We start from the raw sequence: 6,663 nt of genomic DNA on the forward strand, positions 1-6,663 counted from the left end.
ATAGACAGACAACATTCACACTCACATTCACACACTAGGCACTAGGGCCAATTTAGTGTTGCCAATCAACCCATCCCCAGGTGCATGTCTTTGGAGGTGGGAGGAAGCCGGAGTACCCGGAGGGAACCCACGCAGTCACGGGGAGGACATACAAACTCCACACAGAAAGATCCCGAGCCCGGGATTGAACTCAGGACCTTCATAGTGTGAGGCACATGTGTTTACTAGGCCTGTTGCGAGTTTGCTCCCTAAGATTAGATTCAATGTCAGGTGCTCTGGCCCCAGGAATATATATATATATATATATATATATATATATATATATATATATATATATATATATATATATATATATATATATATATATATATATATATATATATATATATATATATGTCTATATATATATATATATATATATATATATATATATATATATATATATATATATATATATATGTATATGTGTGTATATATATATATATATATATATATATATATATATATATATATATATATATATATATATATATATATATATATATATATATGTATGTATACGTATATATATATATATATATATATATATATATATATATATATATATATATATATATATATATATATATATATATATACATATATATATTAGTGATGGGTCCGGCAACACAGATGCATCGGCGCATGCGTCGAGCTCATAGAGCGATACCCTGTGTCAGTGCACGTACCGCTTTTAGAAAGTCACGTGACCGATCATGAGTTGCTTTGGTCACGTGACCGATACGCGAACTGTATCGCACTGACGCCTCCTCTGTACCCTGTGAGCAACGTTCCCTCTAAGGTGCGCGCCTGCGCAATTGCGCACTGCTCAAGCGTCCTCGCGCACACTGTGCGCCGCACAGCAAATATATGCCGCGCACCAAATCAAACCCATCTGAATTCTAAACAAAATAAACACATTTATTCTGTGTAATTTTGAAATGCAACTTTGAGTGACAGTGACAACAAGCGGCCCTAACAGTGTTCGTCAACAACACGCATACCACTAAACCACTGGTGCGTTTAGGCCACACAAAAAGTCGGACAACTCAAACACCACACAAAGTTACACTATGACTCCTCAGTCATACGTGTGCTTATTTTTCTGTCATTTATTGTTAATGTTAATTTATTGATATTAATCATGGAATACCCGTTACTAGAGAAAGATTACAGGAATGACGGTGTGGCGAAGTTGGTAGAGTGGCCATGCCAGCAATTGGAGGGTTGCTGGTTACTAGGGTTCAATCCCCACCTTCTACCATCCTAGTCACGATACATGTTCACATGATTTATTGACTGTATCTAAAAAAGATACAAATATATTTTTATTTAAATGAAGATATGAAATAATCCTAAATGAAATACAATGACTTGGTTTATATTATTGTATATACTAGGTCAGGGGTCGGCAACGCGCGGCTCTAGAGCCGCATGCGGCTCTTTAGCGCCGCCCTAGTGGCTCTCTGAAGCTTTTTAAAAAATGTATGAAAAATGGAAAAAGATGAGGGGAAAAAAATATATTTTTTGTTTTAATATGGTTTCTGTAGGAGGACAAACATGACACAAACATCCCTAATTGTTATAAAGCACACTGTTTGTATTAAACATGCTTCACTGATTCGAGTATTTGGCAAGCACCGTTTTGTCCTACTAATTTTGGCGGTCCTTGAACTCACCTTAGTTTGTTTACATGTATAACTTTCTCCGACTTTCTAGGACGTGTTTTTATGCCACTTCTTTTTCTGTCTCATTTTGTCCACCAAACTTTTAACGTTGTGCGTGAATGCACAAAGGTGAGTTTTGTTGATGTTATTGACTTGTGTGGAGTGCTAATCAGACATATTTGGTCACTGCATGACTGCAAGCTAATCGATGCTAACATGCTATTTAGGCTAGCTATATGTATATATTGCATCATTATGCCTCATTTGTAGCTATATTTGAGCTCATTTAGTTTCCTTTAAGTCATCTCAATTCAATGTATATCTCATGACACACTATTTGTATGTAATATGGCTTTTAATTTGTTGCGGCTCCAGACAAATTTGTTTTTGTATTTTTGCTCCAATATGGCTCTTTCAACATTTTGGGTTGCCGACCCCTGTACTAGGTCATAAAATCAGTGTCAGTTGAGTCGGTCCATATGGTTGCCTGTAGGGATTTTTAATGTCCAGCAGATGTCAGTATTTAGTGACAAAGTATCAACACAGTATCAATACAGTTTTGCAATGTGTCGAAACGCTTCATGACGCCTCATCAACCCATCACTAGTATATATATATATATATATATATATATATATATATATATATATATATATATATATATATATATATATATATATATGTACACTACCGTTCAAAAGTTTGGAGTCACCCAAACAATTTTGTGGAATAGCCTTCATTTCAGTTTTCAGATGTGTGAACATGATTGCACAAGGGTTTTCTAATCATCAATTAGCCTTCTGAGCCAATGAGCAAACACATTGTACCATTAGAACACTGGAGTGATAGTTGCTGGAAATGGGCCTCTATACACCTATGTAGATATTGCACCAAAAACCAGACATTTGCAGCTAGAATAGTCATTTACCACATTAGCAATGTATAGAGTGTATTTCTTTAAAGTTAAGACTAGTTTAAAATTATCTTCATTGAAAAGTACAGTGCTTTTCCTTAAAAAATAAGGACACTTCAATGTGACCCCAAACTTTTGAACGGTAGTGTGTGTATATATATATATATATATATATATATATATATATATATATATATATATATATATATATATATATATATATATATATATATATATATATATATATATATATATACATATATATATATATATATATATATATATATATATATATATATATATATATATATATATATATATATCAGTGACATGCAGTCAGGGGAGGCAGGTGAGGCGGGGCCTCACGTGCCATCATGGAAAGAAAAAAAAAGTAAAAAGAAAAAAAAAAATCAAATTGTTATATGCATCCAGTGATTATACTATAAAGTTATTTTCCATTTAACTTCACCAGTTTTAGATTATTTGTATTCAAAATTGCTGAATTTTCACATTTGCCGTTTAAATACTGAGAAGAGACGGTGCGGTGATCAGCAGCCAGTTGAGGCACATCACTGAGTTGAGCCTCACATGGATTGCGCAATGACTCGGCTAACTGCTGGCCTGCTGTGCAGTGAGACCGTATTGCTATATGAATTATATTATACATTTCCATAGTTTAGTTAGCTGAGGTATATAATGTACAGTGTATTTTGTCAACAACTGTATGTGTGTAACGTATTTCTTGTGCTGAGCAATCATAAAACGGCTGCAAAAGACGCACTGTGTGAGGCTCGCAGTAATCCCGCCTCCTGGTGGTAGAGGGCGGTAGTGATCCCAGAGATCATTCTTGCGACTACTCGGCTGCAGAAGAAGTGACAACAAGCAGCAACAGTTAGCAGCGATCGTTTATTTTTTCCTCTTGCCTGGACTATTAACATGGAGGATTACAAATCTAAAATAAAACAGTTTTCTAAACTGGACTTTCAATCGAAGCAGGAGGTAATAATTAAAGGAAGATCTCCATCGAGACAGAGAGACTTTTAAAACTGAAGAAAGATAATTAAGACTTCTATAAACAAGTTATCGATGCTTTTGTTCAAAAGGAGCTGCGCATGGACTTCATTTATAAGTAAAGGTAAGACCATAATAACATTTTTTTTTATTAAATGTGCTTTTTTGTGTGCTACAGTTTGTATGTGTAAAGTTAAAGTTAAGTTAAAGTACCAATGATTGTCACACACACTAGGTGTGGTGAAATTTGTCCTCTGCATTTGACCCATCCCCTTGCTCACCCCCTGGGAGGTGAGGGGAGCAGTGGGCAGCAGCGGCGCCGCACCCGGGAATCATTGTTGGTGATTTAACCCCCAATTCCAACCCTTGATGCTGAGTGCCAAGCAGGGAAGAATGCTGGTATGAGCTTTTAAACATAACCCGTTAACTGCTGCCAATCAAATGGTGAATAAGATACTCTTTGGGGTTCATATGTTTGTAAATCTGACTGTGATTAAGTCAGTGCCTCACCAGCCATGAACCTCACTGCACGTCACTGATATAAATATATATATATATATATATATATATATATATATATATATATATATATATATATATATATATATATATATATATATATATATATATATATATATATATATATATATATATATATATATATATGTAACGTGTGTAACGTATTTCTTGTGCTGAGCATTCATAAATCTGCTGCAAAAGACGTACTGGTTGAGGCTCGCAGTAACCCTCCTGGTGGTAGAGGGCGGTAGTGATCCCAGGGATTATTCCTCGGCCGCAGAAGAAAAATTAAAAATAAATAAATAAAGTTTGCAAGCGATTGTTTATTTCCTCTCGCCTGGATTTTTATTAAAAACATGGAGGATTACATATGTAAAATAAAACAGTTTTCTAAACTGGACTTTCAATCGAAGCAGGAGGTAATAATTAAAGGTAGACCAACGCCGGAGCTAAAAGGTTTGCTTTTGACTTCGGGACAGAAGACCCGTTCTTTTCAAACGGCGTGGTACACACGCAAAGGCTGGTGTAGTGGATTGTCCGAAGCTTAAGCAGGCAACAAAAGTAGTTTAGTACAACAAATTTATTTACCCATTATCAGAAGTGCAGGTTGAATTGAGTTGGCCGTGCAGACAGACCACATGTACTCCGGAGGAAACAAGACACACACAAGCCAAAATCACTGACGAGTCCCGGTCTTCTGCCATTTTTTATATGTCTCTTGTGCGTCACTGTTTTTTATCTCGTGCGTCATGATTGTTTTGTTTTGGTTTGTCTGTTCCAAAACAACCTCGTATCTCTTAGTCATATTTGGAAAATCTAAACATTCTGTAGACAGGTTGGCATAACTCCATATTCACCTTTGTCCCACAACTGGTCCATTCAATGGCACAAAATAGAAGAGAATTGAAAATGAGCAGACATTCTTAATAGACAAGAAATATAGGTCAAAAGGTCAGAAATTCTACGACATACCCTCCTTCCAGGGTCCTAAGACCCTGGACCAAAACAATTTCTGATGTAGACCATTAACTTAAATCTCTACCACAGATAGAGGGAAAAACCTCAATGTTTTTATACGAGGCAAAAATTCCGTCTATGACCCTCCTACAGAGCGATCGCTGTTACCAGCCTGCAGTAAAACCATCTCACAGAACACAAGTAGTGGCCTACCCTTTGATTTAGTAAAGGAATAACAAATACTTTGATCATGAACATCATTGAACATAAATAGATGAATGTATATAGGCTTATGACTGTAAGACATTTGCAAAAATATTTTTTCTGGCATTTGCAATGAATGTAGTTACCAATATTGTTAATTACCAATTGATTTTGAACACACAACTGAATTTCGTATGAGTTCATGTTCGATTAGTGCTCGTATAGATGGCTCAGTGGTGCCTCAGGCTGGTGGCCTGCCGACACCTCGTTGGGCTTTTGGCTGCCTTGGTGAAGAAAGAGATCCACTCAACCAGTCTGTCTCTGTCTCTTCTTGGGGTGTGGTTCAGTCCATTGGGCAGACTGTGCAATGGCATGTGCGCGCTGGCCGCTTTGGGGAAAACTCAGGTAGAGTTGGAGCTGTGGGGGCTTTGGGGAAGGCTGGGGCAGAGTATGGGGTGTGGGGCTTTGGTCCAGGCCCTCGGCTTGCTTCGGCACTCCCGACACTTCTTTCCACAGCTGCTGGAGTCCCGACGGACACATTGGCTGGCAACCTTAGTCGTTCTCGTCATCGCTGGCAAGGTGTTGTCTCTCCTCTCGGTTCCTTCCAGTCAGGTATCGGGTGTTGGTCCTGGATTGGCTTTGACCGTGCCCCTCTCATCGAGTGCAAGGGAATCTGGAGTGGCTGCTTTCATCCTCAAATCTGCACAGAGGAACTGGCACACAAATTCTACATTTTGCAAACATACCATTTTGGTCTCATGGTCTTTCCGCCTTCCTAGGAAGCTGCTGGTCCTGGGACTGAGGATGATAGCCTGTTTTCTTAAAATAGGTGCCGTTGTTTGACCTAATCTTTTTTGGGGAAACCATGTCGGGATATTAGATCATTCACAAAACATTTAATTACTGAATTGGCACCCTCCTTTGAGGTTGGGGTTGCTTTCGCCAACCACTGCAATTGTCTACCTAAATCATTACGTTCCCTTATTCTTGTACCGGATTGATCATATCGATTAAATAAAACCTCAACACGCTCAAACTTGACCCAATCCAAACTCACCTCCCCCCTCTGTCCCTGAAACAGGGACAGTGTTAGTCGTAGTAATAGTAATAGTAATAGTGGTAGTAGTATTAGTAGTTTCAGAAACATCCAAGAAAAAGAAAAGGCAGCTGATAGTCAAGTGCAGCAAGAACAGAGGCGGAGGACAGGTCATGTTTGAGGTCACTGTTCGCTTTTGCAATAGTACTTTGATATTTTACAACACCTAGTGAATTATTGTGGCCTCAATAATTCACTAAATAGTTGTATTTAATTTAGTCTATCTATGATGGGACAATGCACAGAAACATTAAGTT

The 6,663-nt window shown here is 37.6% G+C and overlaps 1 protein-coding gene across 1 annotated transcript in view; it reads right to left on the bottom strand.

Moving 5' to 3' along the window:
• The window catches only part of LOC133660679 (negative elongation factor D), a 47,887-nt gene extending 47,865 nt beyond the window's left edge, over positions 1–22 (bottom strand). Inside the window, exon 1 of the mRNA XM_062064273.1 lies at positions 1–22. This exon is cut by the window's left edge and continues 98 nt beyond it. The gene's annotated coding sequence lies outside the window, so the exon portion shown is untranslated.
• Between the last annotated feature and the right edge of the window lie 6,641 nt (positions 23–6,663).

This window comes from Entelurus aequoreus, linkage group LG01 (genome assembly GCF_033978785.1).
Source record: "Entelurus aequoreus isolate RoL-2023_Sb linkage group LG01, RoL_Eaeq_v1.1, whole genome shotgun sequence".
NCBI lineage: Eukaryota > Metazoa > Chordata > Actinopteri > Syngnathiformes > Syngnathidae > Entelurus > Entelurus aequoreus.